The sequence below is a fragment of the Martes martes genome (assembly GCF_963455335.1).
Source record: "Martes martes genome assembly, chromosome: 16".
In the NCBI taxonomy this organism is placed as follows: domain Eukaryota; kingdom Metazoa; phylum Chordata; class Mammalia; order Carnivora; family Mustelidae; genus Martes; species Martes martes.
In genome coordinates this window covers 3,384,174-3,407,796 of record NC_137904.1, presented here as the reverse complement: position 1 = coordinate 3,407,796, position 23,623 = coordinate 3,384,174, and the positions used below count along the sequence as shown (strand labels likewise).

Below are 23,623 nucleotides of genomic sequence, written 5' to 3'. Positions count from 1 at the left end.
GGGGAGGGGCAGAGGGAGAGGGACAAGCAGCGGGGAACCCAACAATGCAGGGCTCAATCCCATGACTCTGAAATCATGACCCAGGAGATCATGACCCGAGTGGAAATCCAGAGTTGGACGCTTACCCAACTGAGTTACCCAGGTGCCCCAGGGATAAGGCACTTTTGACCAGAATGCCGTGGAAATCAAGCACATCCAATCAAGAGGTAAATGATATTGACGATGCTTTGCTATGATACCGTCAATATTTTCACTTGGTTAAGGTATATTTCTCCCTGGTCTCTATGTTATCAAGTTACTATTCTTCCCTTTGTAGCCAACAGGTGTCTCACGGGGAGCTACTTGAAGTCTACGCAAATAACCCACTCATCATCACACCTTTGGCCACCACAAGGGGCGTCTGCTGATGATTCGTGCCTGCAAAAATTCTTACTGTGACATCTGCCAAATGGCGATTTTCTAATTTCACCAGTCCTCCTCCATTTAGCCATCGAAATTCTACCACTAAGGAAACGTTGTCTCTTCTCCATTTACTTATTTATTCAGTTCTCGTGTTTCCTTGGTGATTATTTTCAGAGGAAAATCAGAGGAAACGTGTTAGAAGAGGAAGCAGAGATGGGTTAGACCCCTCTGAAAAGACAAGAGAGTGAAAAGGAGAGATTACAGAGAGACATATAGTTTTATTTAATTTTTTAAACACTTTATTTATTTATTTGACTGAGAGAGAGCATGAACAGGGGCAGTGGGAGAGGGAGAAGCAGACTCCCTGTTGAGCAGGGAGCCTGATGCAGATCTTGATGCCAAGACCCTGGGATCATGACCTGAGCCAAAGGCAGACGCTTAACTGACTGAGCCACCCAGGGGCCCCAGACATATGTTTTCAAATGAAGCAGCAACAGAGAGCTGTACAAAGTGTCACGTAATCAGCAGCCACGCGAGTGACAAGGGCACCTTGAGTCTTTTTTTTTTTTTTTAAGATTTTATTTATTTGACAGAGAGAGATCACAAGTAAGCAGAGAGAGAGAGGGAAGCAGGCTCGTGCTGAGCAGAGAGCCAGATGCGGGACTTGATCCCGGAACCCTGAGATCATGACCCCAGCCGAGGGCAGCGGCTTAACCCACTGAGCCACCCAGGTGAGGGCACCTTGAGTCTTAACCAGTTGCTTGGGAGAGGTGGGGGAAGAGGGTTGAAGAAATGTGTCTGAGTGGCTGTAGTTCCAAGTTCTGGCCAATAGGTGTCAGGTGGTGACCAGATCTCCAGGTCAGTGGCCGGCCCTCTGACGACAGGGAGACACAAGGGGAGCTCAGTGAGGGGGTGGGATAGCATGCAAAGGCAGGGGACGCAGGGTGGGACTAAGTGGGCTTTGTGGCAGGCTCGGCTCCCTGGCTGTGAGCTCTAACAGGCAACTCTGCTCTCCTCCATATTCAGTTTTAGGATACCAAGGACATAGAGGAAGAAAAGGTGCCATAATTTCCCTGGTGTCTTCCTTGCAAGTGATCTCACCACCCAACACGTCAATCCGGGCTACACTGTGCCATCCTGGAGACTCAGTTCCTGATTCCAGAGCAGTGCCACCCCAGCGTCCCACCCTGGCCACCTCTGGGCTGTCTCCCTCTTCCCCCTTCTGCTATTTTTGGGGTGGAAAAGAGTGGGGATTGGGGAGACTAGAGTCTGAGCCCACCCTTATCAAGTCGTGTGACCTCAGCGTGCCCTCTCAGTCTTTTGTGGCTCGGGTTCCTTATTTGTGACATGGTGGCGCGCGCTTGTGTGGGGGGGGGAGGGAGGGGGTGACGCATCCAAGTACTAGACGGGCTCGGAGCGCCCTTCCAGACCTAAGTGCAGGCTGGAACCAGACCGTCGTGTTCGCCCAAGGGTACTTTCTGTTTCTGCGCCTTTGGGGAAGTTGCTTTTTCTTGGTATTTTGGGAGTCAGGAAGAGAAAAGTCACCGGTGTTCACATCTCTTCAAAGCCTCAGGTAGGGCTGTGGCTTCTGACCCACAGTAACGTCCGACCTTGTGGCCAGTTTCAAGCGCCTTCAACAGCTCTTGTGACACAGGAGTCCCATTCAACGGTGGAAGTGGAAATTTCAGCCTGGCCCTGTGCCGATTCCGCAACCAAGGGTTATTCTTGCCTCGCCGGGGCTGCCGGCGCAACCCTCCCAGCCCCATTCTGGAAGGGTGGGGGCGAGGCACGGGCACGATCCCGCGCGGGGTTCTTCCTGGCGGCGGCGTCTGTGGGGGGAAGCCGAAGGGGCAAGAATAGGGTCTGGACTCTGGAGACGACCCCTCCCCCCGCTTCGGGGGCTGAGAAAGGGCCGAGCGACAGCCACCGGCGGCGGAGGGGGGCAGTCAGCCCGGAGGCTGGGGGTCCCGGCGCGCGTCCGCGCACCAGGGGCGCAGGCATGGCAAAGGTTAAGGGCGCCCCAAGAAAATAGAAGTAGGAGGAGGAAGTGGGGCGCTGGGTCGCCGCGAGAGAAGGAAGCAGCTCGACCGAGCTTCCCCTTTCTCCTCCTTCCCCGAAGCCCCCACCCCAAGCCTCCCCCCGGCTCCGCCCACCCCTCCGGCGGGGCCGAGGCCGCGCTTCCGCTCCCCGGGACGCGACCGCACCTGACTCCCGGGGGGCCGGAGGCGCTCGGGGCCCCCCCGGCCGCGGCCGTCCACCCGCGGGGCCTGTCCCTTCCAGGACCGACGCGCTCCACCCTGGAGCCGCGGCTCCGGCGCTGCGCTGGGTAAGCGGGGCTCGGAGGACGCGTGGCCGGCTGGCCCCTGGCCCGCGCGCCCTGGCCGCCAGGTGGCGCTGGAGACCCGCCGGGCGCCCGCCCCGCCCCCGCCCCACCCCGCATGGCCCCGCCCCACCCCGCATGGCCCCGCCCCACCCCGCATGGCCCCGCCCCCGGCCAGCCGTCCGAGCGCGGCCGGGGCGGGTGCTGGGACTCGCCGCGCTGCTCCCGCCCGGCGCCGTGGTCCGGACCGCACGCGAGCCGCGGGGAGTCGCCGCTGGAGAAGGGCTCGGCGCCCGGCGGGGACTGCAGGTGCGTGGCAGGGCGGGCGGTGAGGGCGCGCGGGGAGGTGCGAGGAGCGTGGGCACCGTCGGGGAGCGGTGGGCTCTGAGAGCGGCGTCCGCCGCGGGCGGGCTGGGCAGTCCTGCTGTGTCCGGGCTCGGGGACACGCGGGGCCGCGACCGGCCGTCCCGGTACTCCCGGAGACAGAAGGGGCGCCCCGGGGTGGGGGGCACTGTCGAACGCCGGGGCCGTGCGTGTGGCCGCGTCCTCCCTCCTCCCCCGAAGACCGGCCCGAGTGGGGGTCAGGAGCCCGCGTCGCTCCGCCTGGGGACCGTCGCGATGAGCGTGGGCGTCGCCGCCAGGGCCCGGGCGTCGCGGGGGTGCCCCGGCGCCGGCCGCTCTTCTGCAGCCCCGCTCGTGGGCGCGGTGGCAGGAGCCGTGTTTACACCCGGGTGTTCCCGCGTAGTCCGCGGGTGCGTGCGTGCGTGCAGGTGTGTGCGCGCGTGTGCAGGTGTGCGTGCGCCCACGCGCTGGCCCAGCCCAGGCCCCGGGGGTAAATTAGCGAGAGGTGCAGGTCAGCAGGAGGAAGGCCGGGGTGGTTGGATGGTTCGGAGGGAGAAGGAACGCGAGATGAAAGCGGCAGGATGTGGTATCAAGTGAGTTAAAAGCCTCAGAGCAGAGCGGAGGGGTGGGTTTGGGCGAAATGAGGGCTAAAAGTAGGCCAGGTCTGCCCGGAAGGCCCCTTTCTGGATCAGGCCACCCTTCCTCCCTCTGGTGGTCGCCGCATCTTCTCGTCTGCACTCTTCCTCCCGGCCTGGACCATCTGGTGAGTCGCTGGTTCCCAGAGCTTGTCACAGCCCCCAGGCCCCAGCCCCGTTCTTCGGGAGGGGCGGGGGGAGCGAGGTCTGCAATCTGTAGTTTTCTAAAATTTGAGTAAGCTCCTTCAGGAAGGCGCCGGAGCCATTGCTGGGGAACCCTGTGCCATGTGGAAAGGAGACTTGAGCTGCCGCCCCCAGGCGTCTTGCTGTGTGACCTTGAGCATCTTCTGTCCCTCCCCCACGCAGCCCCGTTGCCCTCTCTGTAAAATGGGCTCTAATAGCGGCCTCCCCAGGGCTGTGGGGAGATTCCATGAGAAAAGTGTGACGAGGCGAGCTGCACATGGAGTTGCTTCCTGGGTGTTTGCAGAACACCAGAAGGCAGATCAGGACCTTCCCAGCTTCCTCAGCGCGCCCACCGCCCTGTGTGTCCAGGAAGACAAAGAAGGTTTCCAATGGTCCAGCTCTCTTTTCCTGGATACCCTCTCTTTTCAGGAGACCCTTCCTTGCTTTTTGAAGCATAAGCACCCAGGACTGTAGGGACAGGCAGGCTTGGGGTCTTTGTATGCTGGGCCTCATTGGGATTTTAAGTCCCCCCCCCAACATCTCCAGCTTAAGAGGGGGATGATTATCTTCTGTCCCCAAGTCCTTGCTGACTCTGCCTTTGTTTCAAGAGGCTCACCCAGTGGGCTCACCTGGCCAGCCCTGTGGGATCGCTGGGAGCCAGAGTCTTGCTTGGCTCAGCTGTGGGTGGGCTCAAGGTCTGGATCACAGCATCTTAAGAGAGGAAACTTTTAGAGAGGCCAGAGAGTGATAAGCAGTCACTCAGGGGAGCGTCTGGTGTAGATGTGTATGGGAGGGAACACAGGAGGGGTTACACTGACTTGTCCCCAAGGGAAGATGAGACGTTCCTAGAGCAAACACATATGATGTATTAGGATAGTCTGTGGATTGAAGACATATGTGATTTCACACTTTAATGACTCAGAAATCAAGATGCATCTTACCATCGGTGGCACCTTACCATGATAATGGACAGCAATATTTCTTTCTTGGTGATGCACAGCATAGTGACTTTGGGGGCATGAGTGGTGGCCCACCATGGGTCTTTTCTGTTTGCTTCCAGACTCATGGCCAGGTTCTGGATAACCAGGGGTTTCAGTGAGGTGCCTTCTGGATAAGGGTGATAGAGCTGTAGCATGGTAGGGACTGAGTGTGAGGACACAGTGGGTGACTGGTGGCACAGAACGGGCACTGGGTCCTTCTCAAATCTGGTGGGCTGGGGCAGTAGTTTCCAGCTTTACACCAGCTCCCTGCTCAGCCTTGTTCCCGTGGCCATGATCACGTAAGGCAACAAATCAGAGCAAGTGTTTTGACTGTGAACCCTTCAGACCTGCTACCACACCCTGGAGAAGGCTTGTACACCTTGGCATGTCTAGCCAGGTCTCCCACCAGCCAGCTCAGGGCCACCCTGCTGCTGTCTCTCCCGAGGCTCGGGCAAACCCCAGTGCCTTTGCACCTGCTCTTCCTTCTTCGTACATTGCTCTTCCCTTCCTCTGCCGCCCAGTGGACTGTGACTCCATCCCCGCATTCAAACCTCATCATCTTTGACGTCTTTTCTTCCACCCCCTCTCCACTCCCCAGCCCTGGCCACTCCCCCTGTCCTCACCACACCTTGTGTGTCCTCCTGCCGGACCACTGACCACTCTGGCTTACAGGGTCTGACCAGCAACGTGTTGGCTTGCTCACCTGAGCCACCTGACCCTCTGTGTGGCTGTTAAGCTGTCACTGTGAACCCCCCCACTCCGCTCCCCAGGATGTCAGAGGCCCGAAGTCCATGCAGGCCAATAATGGGAGTTACCCGCCTGCAGGAGGGTGGGGTCGGGAGGGAGGGGTGTGCTTTTCATTTTCGTGTCCTCTGGAGTCTTCTAGCTGCTGTTGTTGACCCAGGCAAATGAGGCTGTGTGGTTTCCTTGTTGGGGGCAGGGGCTGGGGTGTGAGGGCTGAAGGTGGCATCTGGGCTTCTGCCTCCCGTACTTGGTTGGCCTTGTTCCTGCCAGTGTCCCGCAGCACCAGGTACATGACCTTGGGTGCATCCGCGCACGTCCATGGGGATGTCCGTTCTCATCTGCGTGGGGGCGTGTGACAGGTGTGTAACAGGTGCTCTCTGCAGTCCCTTCCTGAGCTCCCACCTTCCCTTCCCCGGCTCAGCACACTTCTCCATGGAACACCTTCCGTGTGCCGGGCATGGGCTGGGCTCCCTCTGGGCGTCCTGAGCAACACAGTGTTCCTGCCCTCGTGAGATTCGTCACGCGGCTGGGACCCTCCCCTGTAGCTTGGGGGGTGAAGGAAAGGCTTTCCTAGTGAAGTTCTATTCACCGTGAGACCCGAGAGATCCAAGGCAGAGAGACACAGGAATGCGGATCACCGTAATCCCCACCCTTAGGCAGTTAGCCGGCCCAGTTGAAGCTGTGCAGCGTAGACCAGGGGCTCAGCCCTTGAGGCCATCAGTTCTATTACTGGTGCTTCCCTTTTCCTCCGCCCTGACCATCAGCAGGGAGCGTGTGTCACCACTGCCTCCGTGGGCTCCCGGCAGGAGGCCTCCGCCTCCGTACCCCAGCAGCGACGGGAGCCCCTGTGCGCCACTGTCCGCTGGGCTTGCATTCTGTCCCTCTCCAGAGTGACTGCCCTTATAGGGTTAAGAAAGGTTGGTTTTCTATCATCCGGTCACCCTCCTCCCCCACATTCTCCTTGTCCACCCGGAGCTCTCCTCCCAGAACCACGAAGTCCATGTGCATCCATGTACATACATAATTTCCCTCCCTCTCTCTTTCAAAGTTTTGCATAAACGGTCAGGCTCAGGGCACCTGGGTGACTCAGTCGGTGATGCGTCTGCCTTTGCCTCGGGTCATAATCTCAGGGTCCTGGGATCGAGTCCCGCATCGGGCTCCCTGTTCAGTGGGAAGCCTGCTTCTCCTTCTGCCTGCCCCTCTCCCTGCCTGTGCTCTCTCTCTGACAAATAAATAAAATCTTAAAAAAAAAACAAAAACAAATGTGTGTGGTGGGGGTGGGCACAGGGGGTGAACTTCCTGACGATTCACTGCACCCCCTCCCCCCGCCCACCATGCTTATGCTCTCTGAATTTCTCATCAAGTCTTGAATTCAGGCCATTTTCAAGATGACAAAAGAGCGTCACTTTTGCTAACGGCATTCTTACAAGAAGCCCTCTGCTCCGTCCCAGCCAGCGCCGCAGTTGCTCCCGGCTCCCTGAGTGCCCAGGGACGGGCCCGAGCCCGGGGCTTTGTTTCTCTGATACGTGGGTCCGGTCAAGTGTCCCGTGTAAAGGAGGTTTCCTACAGTTCCTCATGACTAAGGACTTTTGGAAGCATGAATGGGAGGGAAGTCTGTCGAATACTTCCCTCCGCGTCTACCAGGACGCTCTTGGAGCCTTTTCCCTTGCTGTAGGTTTGTGTCACATATGATGTCATTAGCTCCTTGGATTGAGCCCGTCCTGCATTTCTAGAACAAACTCCGTCTGGTCAAGGCGTTTTATTCTTTCCAAGCAGTGCCAGGTTTGACTTGCTCGGAACCTCTTTCGGACTTTTGCATCCTTACTCCTAAGTAAGATAAGGCCCGCCTCATCCCTCTCTGTCCCGCTGCCGTCAGGTGTGGAGTGAGGGCTCTGCCAAGTGATTTTGGGATAGACTCATCTCTTGTACCCCGGGGCTGGCGGCCGGAGCAGGGGAGTGCTCTGTGCCTGGACAGTCAGGATAAAGGCTCTGGTCTTCATTTAGTCCCTCTGCTCGCGCATCCTGGCTGCCGGGGGCCGTCTTCCCCTCCTCGTCTCCCTTCCTGAGCCTGCCACGCACATACCTGCTACTTCAGTGCTCCCGGCTTTGATTCTTGGCCTCCAGCAGTGAGCCACGAATTCTGAGTCCTTGCTTCCCAAGCCCTTCAGCAACAGGGTGGCCCCGTTCCGCTCCAGGGGCCGTGTCTGCCGGGGATGCTGACAAACCGTGTCCTACGCAGATGCAGGGAGCCAAGACGGTGATGACGTCACGCCAAAGAGGCTGAGAGGCTTTCCTCGAGGAAGAGGGCCCCGGGGACAAGTCGTATCTATCTCCACATGTTCGGAGGGCAGCGTCCCGCGGAAAAGGTGAAGGCGGACTGCTCCGTGAGGCTCGGTCCCCAGGAAGCCAAAAACAGGACCTCAACAGGCCTCAAGTTGGGTGCAGGGAATATCGCGGACAAATTCAGAACAGATCAACAGCAGACTGGGTGGCCTTGCGGTAATGAGTTCCCCGTCGGGGGGAAGCATTCAGGGGAAATACATGTCCTGTGAAGTCAGGACTGCCGTGAGAATGGAGGCCAAGGCTGCTCCGTTCCCAGGTCTCTAGTTCTCCAAATCCTAGCGGCTGTGTCTGACGGGTTGAATACAGCTCAGTAGTTCTGAGAATGGAATTTGAATTTAAGGAGTTCGGTGGCCTTGAACAGACAAAATCCCGAAGTTGCCCAGTTCCCCCCCAAATCCCACAGCCTCCCAAGCAGGGCTGCTTTGGGGGTCAGAAAAGCGTAGCCGTCCAGGGCAGGAGACCCTTGCGCACACCCTGTGCTGAAGCATGGGCTTTTGTGGGGGGGGTCTACCTTGTTCTTAGCTCCTTCCAACAGCTGGTGAAGGGCACCCATCAAGCCCTACGTGGAGGGTCACCTTCCTGGGCGGGTGCCGCGTTCAGACCCTGGCCGCGCCGTGCCTCCTCCCGCCCAGCCTCCTCTATAGGACGGCTCCCTCCAAGGTCACTGGTGGCTGCCTGATGGTGAATTCCAGCGGCCGCGTCCCAGCTGGTAGGGCTCCCTGGAGTTTCCGAGACCCCTGATGCCTACAGCTCCCCTGGAGCTTTCTCTCTCCCCGCCCACACCTCCTCTCCCAGCCATCCCCGGGCACGTCCGCGTCCCTCTCCTGCAGGTGCATCTCCAAGCCCAGGCCTGCTGTTTGCACTATGTCAAGTTCACCCCCTGTCGGGAGCCCAGCTCCTCACCCACAAAGTGGGCTTCCTCTGCGGACTTCCCCATTCTTGTCTCTGGTGACAACAGCCTCCCAGACATGAAACCTTGGAGTCACCTCTGGGTCCTCCCTCCATCTTCCCGTTCTCGCTCCCCGGCCCATGTCATGGCGCCGCCCGGGGTCCTGGCCTCTCTCACTTCCCCACTGCGCGCTCTGCCACACGCCATTCAGCTTTGTCCCCACGCGCCCGCCCGTGGGCCTTCCTTGCCCTGGCAGCAGACTCTTCCTACAAAAACCCCTTTGTCATAGGCTTGGAAGCTTCTGGAAGCCTCTGGGAACGCCTGCCTCACAGGGACTCACCAGAGTCCTTGGTGGACATTCAGATGTCAACCCTGAGTCCGGCTCTTGGAGTCTTTCCCCCCGAACACGCACCCTCTCCTCTGGCCAGGCTACCTGCCTCAGTTTCTCCAGTACCTAATGTGCCTTCTTGCCTCTCCCCCGTCTTCCCGATGAGGAGACCCCCCCAGCTGTCGTGTTCAGCCCCTTCCCCCCAGTGCCCAGCGGGCCAGGATTTGGCGTGCTCTATCCGTGTTGGCCGGTTGAGCCGCTGCACAGAGGAAGCCTGGGGCCCCAGGCTTGGGTGACAGGTGATTGACCCTCCCCTCTGAGATCTCGTGGGGTTCAGTCCTCCTGCAACCCGGGGACTGCGCCCTCCGGGCACTTCACTGTGCATCCGAAGGAGCAAAAATCCTGTGTCTTTGCCTTCCCGGACAGGACAAGGCGGATGTCCCCCTCTGGGGGGGGGGGTCCATCCAGGCCCCAGGGGCCCCTGGCAAACCCCACATGCTGAGAGCCCTCTCCTTGGGAACCCGTGCCCGCCCTCCACGTGAGTCAGACTTAAGACGAGCCGTTCTGGAAGTCTGACGGTGGGGAAGCCCCGGGGAGCCAGCCCCACGCAAGTCACTCCCAGACCTGGGGCCACTTCTCTACAGGGACCTAGGGAAGTCAAGTGTCTGTTTGCAACACGATGTTTACAAGATAGAGGAGCTTCCTGTCCTGCCTGCTCCGTGGGCTGTGAGGCAATCAGGAGCCCCGTTTTCAGGGGGGAGAAATGCTGGGAGGATTTCTGGCGATTCTGCAACCTTCCCCAGGGGGGCCCGGCCGTGCTGACCCTGGAGGAGGCCGAGGGAGGCATAGAACTCAAGTTTTTAAATTGGGAGAAAGTCAAGTACTAGCAATAACCGATGTTAGTTTGCGTATCACCCTTTATGGCTTGTAAAGCATTGTTCTTGAACCTGGGTCTGCTAGTCGAGGAGGAACCCCTGAGGGCAGACTCCCCTCGGTCACTCCCAAGCAGGGGGATGGGTTGGAGCAAGCACCGACAACGAGGTTCGGGTTTTCTTCCCTTTCTTTTTTTCCTCCCCCCTTTGAAAGGGAGTAATGCTTTGGAGAGGAAAGAGAGCTTTCTGGGAAGGAGAGAGCAGTGGGAAAGACTCCCCAGGAGAGAGAACCCGCCTATCCCGATCCTTCCAACTTGGGCAGTGACACCACTCCCTGTGCCCCCTGAGAAAAGGGCCGAGGGGGCTGAGACTGGCCTTGCCTGCCTCCTCAAACATTTGTGCCAGCGGCCCTGGGCACCCCCTCGCAGCCTGGGACCACCCACAGAAGAGCACGAGGGGCTTGCGTCCAGGATTCCCTACTGTGCCTGCGACCCTACAGCGGCGTCTGGATGGGTCTGTTAAGGTGCCCTGGACTCTGGTGGCCCTGGGGATAGGAATATTCTGGCATTCCCTCTCTAGCAAGCAGGTGATCAGAGATGGGGCTTACCGTGGCCACCTGACTTCTCGTGCCCCGAGGATGTCTAAAGTGAATTCTTCCTCCAAACCCATGAGCTGGCTAGCAGCAGGGCAGAAGTGCAGAGGACTCCCGTGACGTCGCATCGGCCTGCAGGGCATGGCGTGATGATACTGGTTTGGGGATAAGGGGCTCTAAGACACAAAGGAAGGATGGAAAGCAAGGGCATGATTTTGAAAGAAATTGGTCATAAAACCCCTACGTTAGAGAGGCAGAAGTTGGCCGAGGGAGGTGATTTGAGGGCGTGGCCTTGGGGAGGGTCCAGAAAACACATTTCTGGGCTAGTGATGCTAAGGAGCTCAGGCCCGTGCAGTGCCAGCTGTGTGGGGTTGGGAGAAGACTAGAAGGTTCTAGAAGGTTCTAGAAGGTTCCCAAGTCAGCTGGAAAAACAAGGTGCTGGGACTTGTGGGAGTTGGCAGAAGCGGGCCCTCAAGACTGCGTGGCCCTATGTTGGAGGCTGCGGATAAAGAAGGAGGTGCCACCCGCTCTCCATTCTCCTGTTCTCCCCCTGGCCCAAGGCAGTGTGTAGCATTGCCCCAAGGTGGGCAGAGAATGCCCCTTCTTGGCCCAAGGTTCCATCTGCCGGCTCCCCATCAGGGCTCCTGTACGGGGTCTGTTGAAGGGATTGGGTTAGGACAGTCCCACCTCGGGTCCACTGCTCAGCCTCTCAGAGTCCGATCCCCGCCCCCCCACCCCCCTCGCCGCCACCCATGCTCCTCCCCATTCAGTGTTTTCAAAGATCAGGGATTACTTATTGCCTGTTACTCCTGCAACCTAACCAGTGGATGGAGGCGGCAACAGGATTATCATTTTTTTTTTTTAAATAAAGACTTAATTCTTGAGAGCATTTTCAGGTTTGCAACAAAATTGGGAGGAAGGTGCAGAGATTTCCTGCATAATCCCTCCCTCCCCTCCCCACCCCCCAACACGTGCATAGTTTCCTTTGTTCTCAGCATCATCCACTGGATAGTACCTTTTCAACCAAGGATGAACCTCTGGTGACACATCACAGTCACCCCCAAATGCCTCAGGGTTCACTCCTGGTGTTGGGCTTTCTTTGAGTTCTGGTAAATCTATAGTGACCCACAGGCATCATTGTAATCTTATACAGAGCATTTTGAACGTCCTAGAATTCCTCTGTGCCCTGCCTGTTTTTCTTCCTTTTCTGCCATCCCAGGCAATCACTGATGTCTATTGTCTTCATAGGTATGACTTGGGGACATAATTGCTCACAAAACCATCTGATCTCGTTTCGGGAGGACAAGTTTTGTTAATGTCTAGACTGTATTTGCATGGTCCTGTCTACCCAACCAGTAGGAGAGTCTCTCGAAACCGTACCTTCTGAACTTGAATTGCTTCAGTTCTAGCTGGCCGACACAGTCCGCTCCAAAGAATGGCTGACCTTTACATAAGTCAGTCCCTGTGGGGGATACACAGAGATGGGCTCACCATAGAGAAGATGCATGTTCTCATGTAACAGGCTGACCATAAGTCATCCAGACTTTATGTGACAGGTTCGTAGGTTGGGAACCTGTGCTCCTTCCATCTTGTTGATCTGCCTGCCTGAACATGTGGCTTTCATCTCATGGTGCATAATGGCTGCCTAGCAATGGCTATCATATCTTCATTCCAGCTAGCAAGAGGAAGAAAGGGAAGGAAGGAGGCATGCCTCTTCCTTTCCAAGGCATGATGTAGAAATTGCATTCTTCAATATATACCTGTATTGATGGCCAGAATATAGACCTATGGCCACACTTGACTACAAGAGAATCTGGGAAATGTAATCTAAAATATCCAAACATTATATTATTATAGAAGAAAGAAAAAAGGATGTAGGAGGACAATTAGGAGTCTCATCCACATTTGGACCCCACTAGTTTGAGGTCTTTCTGAATCTTCTCTGTCATATAAAGTTCCTTTATCCCTTCTGTTGTGTGGCAAGCATGCCTTCTGAACTCTTTTGAAAGCCCTTAAACAATGGCACTCTATTAAAAGCTGGAATCTACCCAAATGTCCATCTACAGATGAAGGGTGGATACCATGTGGCATATACGTGCGATGGGATATTACTCAGCCTCAAAAAGGAGTAAAATTCTGACATGTTCCAGTATAGATGAGCCTTAAAGACTTTATGTGGTGTGAAATAAGCCCGTCGCAAAAGGACCAGTATGGCATGGTTCCCCATATATGAGGATCCCAGAGTCGTCAAACTCAGAGGGACAGAAAGAAAACCCAGTGGTTACCAGCAGCTGGGGAATAGGAAGAGGGGAATTGGGGAGTTATCATTTCATGGGTTTGGAGTGTCCATTTGGGAAGATGAAGTTCTGGAGACAGATGGTGGTGGTGCCTATGTGACGATGTGAATGTCCTTATGCCACTGAGCTGTGTGTTGAAAAAATGGCATGCTTTCAAGGGCCAAAACAGAGTGCAGATGCAGATCCTCAACAGCCTTTTAGTTTGGTTAGTGAGCCAATGGGGAATCCCTCTGTGTCCTCCCTCAGCTCGTGCTTTTCCACATTCTCACAAGGCTCTGGCAGGACTCGCTCAAATCCAGAGATGCTGTTTTCATGTATTTTCTTGTATTACTGTTGGTGAAGCCATTCCAGCCCCTGGGGATCCCCAGGTCCTTTCCTGCGTGTTCCCAAACTGCCTTTGATGGCATGCAGAGAGCTCTGTCCGGGGGCTGGCCGGCTCAGAGATTGTAGCTCCCAAGATCCTATGCTTTTGATATTCTCTGAAATTGGGACAGCCGTTTCTAGGGTCTGTCTCTGTCTTTGTCTGTCTCGCTCTCTGTTTTCTCTTGTACATCTTTCATCTTCTTCAATTCTTTAAAGATGATCAATAGCAGTCCCCTTTCACAAACTCTGGTTTCCTTATGACTTGGAGATGTGTTTGTCCTCATCTGCAATTCTCAGCTCCTTTTTAAGCAGCAAACTCTCTATATGACTTCAGAGCCCTCTGTGGCAGGTGTCTCTCCCCTGGTCTCCCCCTCACCCCTTTGTTGGTGTGGTCCTCTGAATCCCAAGGCTGATTTGTCACATGCTGGTTGAAAGTTTGACAATGGCCTCACAAAACCCTTGAATAAACCCTTAACACATAGCCTGCTATCCAAGGCCATTCCCATCTGCCACGTGGCCCATGAGGCAAAATTTCCCAGTGTGCCCTGTGTCATATTTTATCTTCCAGTGGAGCTGGCCACCTGCCCTTCCCTAAAGGAATCATGCTTTCTCATGGTTTTTGCCTCAGTCCATCTTCCCACCACCATGCCTGAATCCTGCCTCCATCTATCTTCCCACCACTGTGCCTGAGTCCCACCTCTGTCCGTCTTCCCACCACCATGCCTGAATCCCACATCTATCCTTATCCCACTGCTGTGTCTGAATCTCACCTCTATCCTCTATCTACTACTGAGCCTGGATCCCACCTATGTCCATCTTCCCACCACCAAGCCTGAATCCCACCTCTTTCTGTCTTCCCACCACTGTGCCTGAATCCCACCCCATCCATCTTCCCACCACTGTGCCTGAATCCCACCTCTATACTCTTCCCACCACCAAGCCTGAGTCCCACCTCTATCCTCTTCCCACGGCTGTGCCTGAATCCCACCTCTGTCCATCTTCCCACCACCAAGCCTGAATCCCATCTCTGTCCATCTTCCCACCACCAAGCCTGAATCCCACCTCTGTCCATCTCCCCACCACCAAGCCTGAATCCCACCTCTGTCCATCTTCCCACCACCAAGCCTGAATCCCACCTCTGTCCATCTCCCCACCACCAAGCCTGAATCCCACCTCTGTCCATCTTCCCACCGCTAAGCCTGAATCCCACGCCTGTCTTCCCACCACTGTGCCTGAATCCCACCCCTGTCCATCTTCCCATCACTGTGCCTGAATCCCACCTCTGTCCATCTCCCCACCACCAAGCCTGAATCCCACTTCTGTCCATCTTCCCACCACTAAACCTGAATCCCACCCCTGTCCATCTTCCCACCACTGTGCCTGAATCCCACCCCTGTCCATCTTCCCACCACTGTGCCTGAATCCCACCCCTGTCCATCTTCCCACCACTGTGCCTAAATCCCACCTCCACACTCTTCCCACCACCAAGCCTGAGTCCCACCTCTATCCTCTTCTCACGGCTGTGCCTGAATCCCACCTCTGTCCATCTTCCCACCACCAAGCCTGAATCCCACGCCTGTCTGTCTTCCCACCACTGTGCCTGAATCCTACCTCTGTCCATCTCCCCACCACCAAGCCTGAATCCCACCTCTGTCCATCTTCCCACCGCTAAGCCTGAATCCCACCCCTGTCCATCTTCCCACCACTGTGCCTAAATCCCACCTCCACACTCTTCCCACCACCAAGCCTGAGTCCCACCTCTGTCCATCTTCCCACTGCTGTGCCTGAACCCCAGGGCAGTTGTCCCTTCCTGAAGAATTATCTGGGAATTACCCTCTCCGAGAAGCATTGCCAATTGACCTTCTCCCGCCTCCAAGTTCCCATTGCACCTGTCTGGTGTTAGCCTCTGCTGGATGTCTCACTCATTGGGCATAGTCCAGTAGGAATGGTGCTGCTCTGAACTGTGTGGTGTGTGTCCTTCGAGTAAAAGTCTGGGAGTGGAATTGCTGTGTCATGGGCCGGCACAGGTCTCACTTGAGTGGGTACTGGTAACTGGCTTTCATCTGATAAGCAGCTGTCCTGTTTTGCACCCCCTCCACCTGAAGCCGTGAGGGTTCAAGGTGCTTCACATCCTCACAAGCAGGGTTTTCCGTGTTTTTCATTTGGGCCATTCTGGTGGGTGTGTGGCGGTATTGCATCATGGTTTGAATTTGCATTTCCCTTGTGACTAATGAAATTGAGCACCTTTTCATGTTTATTGACCATTTGGAGAGCCTCTTTCATGAGCGATATAGTCAGTCAAGTCTTGCACCTGTTTTTCTAGTGATTTCTGCCTGGTTTGTGTCTGTCGCTCTTGTCGGTGGTGGTCCTATCGCTGTGCATGGTCACCTCTCAGGATCCCATCCTCCCGTCTGACCACAAGCTCCTTGAGCTTTCTGGATCCCCAGTGCCTACTAAGACCCTCCCATAGTCGACCCTGAACACGTGCTTGCTGTTGGTTAAATAAACCCTCTTTGAGCCCTACTTTCCAATAGGATGACCATTCTCTTTGAGAAAGTGATGGAGGAAGTAGGCGGGGGAGTGGTTCTCCTTCCTCTAGATCACCTGTAACTACTGCCCCACCAGCCCGGAGTGGCTAGCCTTATCCCCAGGCTGGGGTTATTCTGAAAATAACTCTACAGACCCTTTTTGGTGTCCTTGGTGCTTTTCTCAAGTCTTCCTTTCCTGACATACTCACTCCTGCTCTCCTGTGTTCATTCTCTCTTGGGGACCTCCCTTCTGTCTTTGACATACGTCCTAGGAATCATGCTTCCAAAACGTCAGATGATCAGAGGAATGACAATTTATTAGCTGGCTTGATTTTAACCTAAGGAAACATTCCAGCTGCTGTCCAGGAGAAGCACACCACCCTCCCAGGGCCTTGCTGCGGATCTCAGGTTGATGATTCACACGAGAAAAGCGGCATCCATAGCTCAGTCAAGTGAGTTCTGCGTGACCCCCTGTCCGTCTCTCTTCTTTTGTCCCCCCTGAAATCTCTTTACCCTTCCCTCCTCCCATTCATCGTGCATTCGTGCATCCAGCAAATATGTGCCAGGCACTCTTCTAGGCCCTTGTGGGGCTGGAGGAAAAGGACAGGCAGCAAGTATGATAAATAACAAGTAATATGCATGATGTGTCCGTTGGTGGTAAGAGGTGGGAAAAATAAAACAGGGTGTGCCAGGGGTGGGGTTTGCCCAAAGCCTTCCTTGAGAACATAACATAAAGCCTGGACAGAGGGGAGGGAGTGAGCCTGGCAGACATCTGGGAGAAGAGCACTCCAGGCAGAGGGAGCAGCAAGTGCCAAGGTCCTGGGGCAGGAGCACGCCTGGTGTGTTGGCTGTGGTCATTCGAGCCCCCGAGAGGTGGCACCTTCCAGGCTGGCATCAGTAGAGTTCAGTATCTGAAACGAAGGGCAACGTATTAGTCATGTTTATATCTACCACAGCATCGAGCAAAATACCTTGTGGTCTCAATTGCTTGATAAGGGAAGTTTTTCTTTTGAGTAAATGAATTTAGGTCGGATACCCCTTAAGGGCTTCCTCCTGTCATGGCAACCCCCAGGCAGCTGGTCAGGTCTCTTACTCGACTGCTCCAAGCGCCAAGCACAAGGCTTCCAGCAAACGAGGCAGGAGCTGCTCCGCTCTATGACCCAGGTCCGGAAGCCACATGCTGTCGCCTCTGCTGTCATCAGTCAGTTGAAGCAGTCACACGCCCGCTCAGGCTCCACGCCTTGATGGGCAAGGGACAAGCCTGCACCATGGAAGAGGCTATGGGATGGGAGATGGGGTGACCCCATCTTGGGGAAAGACAGCCTCGTCATGTCCCTTCCATTTCCCTGGGGAAGAATTCTCATTTTGTGTTGTCACGGGCTGTGGGGGAATTTCACGTATTTCCTCGGCAGCCCGGCCAGCATAATCTCCCAGGCCAAGGTGGTTGCTGAGAGCAGCGGCCTCCCTCCTCTCACGGCTGCCCACCCCAGGGATGAGCCCCCCCACCCCTACCCCCACCCCCAGGCATGGGGATGGTGGGGAGTCGGGCACAGATCTTGTGCTCTGCAAAGTACGTGCGTTCCTGGGGTGCGGCCAACAAACCTTGGGTTGTTGTTATTTTGGGGCTCAGTGTGATAAATGGTGTCTTTGGGTTGGAGAATACAGTTCAGTCTAACATTTAACAGTGACTTGTCGTGCAGCTTACTTTCAAATGGTTCAGCAAAAGGGGTGTGTGTGTGTGTGTGTGTGTGTGTTGTCAAACTAAGAATTACTCTGCCCCTGGCTTAGCAGCCGAAGAGGAGTGAGGTCAAAGGCAGATAGAGGTGGGGCACCCCTGCCTGCCCCCCCCCACAATGACTCCCACCCACAGGCTGATTCTGACCCCACCAGGGCTGCTGGGGGGCTCATCGGTCCGCAGGCTGGATCTGTGCAGGCCTGTAGGACTTGCCTCCGGCCTGAACGAGTGATGCGAGGTTGCTCAGTGTCTCTGCGTGCAGACCCCCTCCTCTCGCTGCAACGGCTGGCCCGGAAGGAGGCATCTATCCGCTCAGGGCCTGGGGCATCAGCTGTGGGTGAGCCACAGGAGTGGGCAGAGGTGGCTCCGCTTAGGGGTAAGGAGGGAAGAGGACTGGGGCGCGAGAAGGGGTGCGGAGAGGGGCTCTCCAGGGGCAGCTGGGTTTTCGTGGAGCGGTGGGCAGGCAGGGGCAGGGTGTGCTTCCTGGGGAGGTGAGAAGGGGGCTGACCCTCAGCCCAGCTCTGGGGTCTGCACTTCCCTCTTGGGGGGCTTTTGAAAGAGCCCACGACCTTATGGGGGGATGGGGGAAACTTGAGTCCTGGGGTGCTTCGTCCTCCTGTAGGGGAAACCTGGCCCCACGGGGTCTCCCCGAAGCCCCTGCACTACGAGCCTGGAAATCCTCAGAGAAATCGACAGGCTGGGGGGAAGCCCGCCCACGTGACCCCCCCCCCCCCGCCCCAAGGGTCTGCGAGGCCCTGGGGTCTTCCTGCAGAGAGGATGCCCCAGGGCTCCCGGCCCCTTACCCCTGTGCACCCCGGAGCTGCAGCCCTCTCTGTCCGCCACATCCTGTGCCCCGGGGTGCGCGGCGCTCTCGAAGCACAGGCCAGATGTGCAAATTCTGCGGCTGTGCCTGGGGCCGAGCGCAGCACGGCTTGCTTTTCTTGGAAATCATTGGTGATTTGTTAGAAAAACAGGAAACACTGGGGCTGCTGGTGTGCATTTTGACTTTTCTGTTTTTGTTTTCGAACTTCTTGCATGGGTCCCAGGCCCGGGTCGCTTTCAGGGTACTTGTGGTCAACCCTGACCTTCAAGCCCCCTCCTCAGTCCTCCCCACCCTTCCTCCCCCAGCCGCCCATCCCCTCTCTCTCTGTCTCTGTCCCTCTTGCCTTGTGTCCCCTTCTCCCCCACCCCCAGTCACTGCTGTGGGGAGCAGGCAGGTCTCCAGAACCATGGAAACAGGTGTTGTGTCTTGGTGATGCCATCACTTGGTGATGCAGGGGCACGAGCTTCTGTGGAGTCGGGCTTCCCTGCACCTGTGTCCACACCCCCCCCCCGCCTGTGGTCCCCCCACCTTTATCACCGTGGTTAGACAGGAAGCAAAGTGGTCTCTGTGCACTGGGACCACTGCAGCTGGTGCCGTTGTCCCCTTGCTGGGGGACGGAGGGTGGTGGCATAGCTGGGAAGGGAAATGCTTCATCCCTCATGGGTCAGACTGGAGCTGAAGGGGTGCTCAGAAGGCACTTTCTCTGGAGACACTGAGGGCAACACAGAGGGGGCTTTGCATGGCCCCGGATGGGGCGCCTTCTCTGGAGAGGGAGGACGAGAAGGGCTGAAGAGGTCTGGGTCCAAACTCCGGCTCTGCCCTGAACCATCCCCTCCCTGGCTGTGTCTTGGAACAGCAGGAGGGGTGCAGGAGAGGTAGGGGAGCTGGGGTCATTTTGTGCACTGAGGCCAGAAAGCCCCCCCCCTCCAAAAGTGCTCACTACTTGGTGAGTTTGCCCTGGGTCTCATCCTGTTAGGGGTGAACTCTGGACATGCGTGATGGTTGGTTTGGGGCTGCATTCAAGCATATTTTTTGTTGTCCATTCCCCACCCCATAATGGGCCAATATGGAGAGGCCCGTCTCCCGTTTTAAGCTGAAGAAACTGAGGTCCTCAGAGGTTATACAGCTTAGCTCACTGTTCTCTGTTACCCAAGCACACCCCGCCCAGGAGGCGGGAGGGCCAGTGGCTCTCTGCCCAGGGAACTGCTGTGCCCCTATCCCCCCCCCCCCGCCCCCGAGCTGGGCTCTGCCCTAGGTTTTCATTCAGTGTCTGTACCACACATTTAGCTGGGGCCTCCCCCTCTCCCGGGGGAACCGCGCTTAGGGGCTGCCCTTCTGAAGTCATATAAGAAGTCTGATATGAGAGATTAGAAACTCCCCAAACCTCTCCAGGGTGTCATTTTAAGAAGACATCCAACTGTCTTGAGAGATATAGGATGGGACTAAGACTAAGAAGAAGATGGGAACCAGCAGGAGGAATGGAAACACAATTTAGGGCACTTCCCAGAAGAGAAGGGGATTTGAGGAATTCCAGACTAGGGATGGAGAGTGAGCAAGAGGGTGACCCTTCCTCACAGGGGGACTCCTGAATAGGGCGATCTGTATCAGGCCCTGCTCTCCCAGCCCACATGCCTGTGACCTCTGGGTCACACAGCTTCTTAGGAGCAGCGGCTCTCACCCAGGGTGTCCAAGAACTTGCGTGGGAAACGGGTGCCATCTTTGTTGTCACCCACCTCTAACTGAAGCTCAGTGTTTCCTTCCATTATGAATGCAGACAACAAGGCACAGTCATATTAGTAGTACCTTTGACTTGGTCCCCTGTAGAAATCCAGATGTGGTCCTATCACTTTGTAGGTCATGTTGAGAGCACCTTAAATATCACTTATGCTTTTGATGACTTTCAGGTGACGATAGTGCCTAGACCGGCTGCTGGATTTTGTTACTTAATGTGTTAATGAGAACACACATGACCGTTTCATAAGGTTGATTATGACAAAAAATCGGTAACTAGTTTCAGTGTAATTCGTTTCTTTGTCATCCCATGTATTTTGTCCTGTGCATTTGAAACATTATTCAGAAGAGGGGTCTGCAGACTTCAGATCTAGGGCATAAAAACATTAGGAATTCCTGCTGCTAGAGCAGCTTGGGAAAGAATTCTAGGTGTTACCTGAGAACTGAGGAGGTCTTTGATGTTAGGCAGACCTTATTGGGATCCTTCCGGCAGACCCTGGGAAAGTGGCTTTATTTCTCAGAGCCATAGTCTTCTCACGTGTCAATGGAGGTAAAAGAAGGTCCACTTTTGTTCTGCGTGCCTATGCCTGCCTGGTCTGGTGCCTGGCAGACAGAGGGAACTCCATCATGGGAAGGAGTTGGTGGTAGTGGCAGTGGTTTATTTAAGCCCACGAGACTCAAGCAGGCTTCTCTTTTATATCACAGAGGAGATTCTAGGCTAGGTCTATTTCTTACTGTCCTTCATGCAGAATGGAAACTTGCATACCTGGATAATGTCTCTCATCTTTTTCTTTACTCTGGGCTGGAGCAGGTGGCCTTCAGGTATCCAGTGTGAATGTTGATCCATAAGGGAAGTATTTAAGAACTGGCCATGATATGCCCACACTATGGAATACTATGCAGTCATGAAAGGGAATAAGTATGATTGCACACTACAACATGGACGAATCTAGAAAACACACTAAGTTAAAAAAGCTAGATGCCAAAAATGGTATGTTGGGATCCCATGTACATGAAATGTCCAGAGTGAGGAGATTCATAGAAACAGAGAGTAGGTTAGCAGTTGCCAGATGGTAGAAGGAGGGAGAAGTCACTGCTGATAGGTATGGGGTTTCTTTCTGATGTGATGGAAGTGTTCTGGATTTAGATTGTGGTGATGGATACACAGATTGGTGAAGATGCTGAAAGCAGAGAAGTGTGAACCTTAAAATGGTGGATATTCTGTTACGTAGAATATATTTGAGTTTTATAAAGTCACTACCCACTGCATGGACATTGAAAAGATAATAAAGGAATATTACGAAAAACTCTATATCCACACATTTGATAACTTAGACAAAATGGACCAGTTCCTGAAAGACATAATCGAAGCTCACACAAGGATGGATTATTGGAATAGATCTGTATATATTAAAGAAATTTAATCAGTAACTAATAACCTTCCAAAATGGAAAGCACCAGGCCCAGATGGTCTCACTGGTGAATTTTACCAAACATTAAAACAACAAATGATATCAATTCTTTACAGTATGTTCCAGATGTTCTATGTAGAAAATCTTTAAGAATTGACCAAAAACAAACAAACCAAATTAGAATTAGTAGTGATTATGGGAAGGTTGCAAGATACAAGATTAATACAAAGAAATCTGTTGTTTTCCTATATACCAACAATAAGCTATTGGAATTTGAAATAAATATAACACCATTGACATCCACACTAAAAAAATACTTAGGAATAAATCTAACAAAATATGTACAGAATCCATATTAGGAAAACTACAAAACCCTGGTGAAGGAAGTCAAAGAAGATCTAAATAAATGGGAAGATGTTCCATGTTCATGGATAGGCAGACTCAATATTGTTAATATACCACTTCTTCCAAACTCAAGCTGCAGATTCCATGCTATTCCAGTTCCATTCTTCCCCACAAATTACTTTGTCTGTGTCAACAAACTGATTCTAAAGTTCATATGGAAAGGCAATAGATGCAGAATAGCCAACACAATATTGAAGAAAAAGAACAAAGTTGGAGAACTGACACTCTGACTTCAAGACTTACTATAAGGCTATAATAATCAAAACAATGTGATGTAGATGAAAGAATGGACAAATAGATGAATGGAATGGAATAGAGAGCCCAGAAATAGGTCAACACAAATACGATCAACTGATTTTTGTTGAAGAACGAAGGCAATTCAATGAAGAGAGGATAATCTTTCTAGCAAATGGTGCCAGAACAACAGAGTATCCACAGCAAAAAGTGAATTGACGTTAAGCTTAAACCTTTCACAAAATTAATTCAAAATAGATCATGCACCAAAAGGTAAAATGCAAAACCATAAAACTCCTAGGAGATAATAGGAGAAAATCTAGATGACCTTGGCTTGGCAATGAGTTTTTGGGTACAATACCAAAAGTATGATCCATGAAAGAAAAATTTGATGAGTTGGGCCCTATTAACATGAAAACTTCTGCTCTGTTAAAGACACTGTAAAGAGAATGAAAAGACAAGCCATAGACTAGAAGAAAGTATTTGCAAAACACTTCTCTGACAAAGAAGTTGTATCCAGAATATACAAAGAGTTCTTAAAACTCAACAATAAGAAAATAAACAATCCAATTTAAAAATAGGCAATAGTGTAGTGACCAGGAGAGGCAAGGGTGGGGGTGGTGTTCAGAAGGATACCGATTGTGTTCTGCTTCTTAATCTGGGGCGCTGGTTCTATGGGTGTGATCACTTTGTGAAAGCTCATCAGACTACTCTTATGATCTGTGTACATTTTGTATATAATGTCACACTTGAATAAAAATTTCACTTTAAAAAATAAAAAATAAAAATGAGCAAAAGATCTGAACTGCTCATCAAAGAAGATATACAGATGGCAAATAAGCATATAAAAAGATGCTCAACATTGTATGTCCCTAGGGAAATTGGAAGTTAAAATGAGATACTATTAAAATGGCTGAAATCCAAAACACTGACAACACCAAATGCTGGTGAGGATGTGGAGAAATGGGAACTGTGGTTCATTCCTGGTAGAGATGCAAAATGGTATAGCCACTTTGGAAGATAGTTGGGTGGTTTCTTAGAAAGTTAAGAAGTCTTGCCATATGATCTAGCAGTTGGGCTTCTGAGTATTTACCAAAAGGAGTTGAAACTTATTTCCACACAAAAACCTGCACCTGTATTCATATTGCCAAGAATTGGAAGCCACCGAGATGTCCTTCAATAGGTGAGTGGAAAAACAAATTATGGTATGTCCAATGAATGAAATGTTATTTAGTTATAGAAAGACATAAGCTATGAAGACACGCAAAGCCACGGATGGACTTTAAATGCATATTACTAAGTGAAAGTGGCCTGTCTGAAAAGTCTACATAATATGTAACACCAACTGCGTGACATTTTGGTAAAGGCAAAACTGTAGAGACGGTACAAAGATCAGTGGTTGCCAAGGGTTGAAGAGAGGGGAAGGGATGAATAGATTACAGCATAGGGGATTTTTAGAGCGGGT

At 53.6% G+C, this 23,623-nt stretch overlaps 1 protein-coding gene across 1 annotated transcript in view; it reads left to right on the top strand.

Annotated features, from left to right (window-relative positions):
* Nucleotides 1-2,964: 2,964 nt before the first annotated feature.
* Nucleotides 2,965-23,623, top strand: part of PIK3R5 (phosphoinositide-3-kinase regulatory subunit 5) — a 61,891-nt gene continuing 41,232 nt past the window's right edge. Inside the window, exon 1 of the mRNA XM_080827211.1 lies at nucleotides 2,965-3,031. The gene's annotated coding sequence lies outside the window, so the exon portion shown is untranslated. The remainder of the gene's footprint in view (nucleotides 3,032-23,623) is intronic.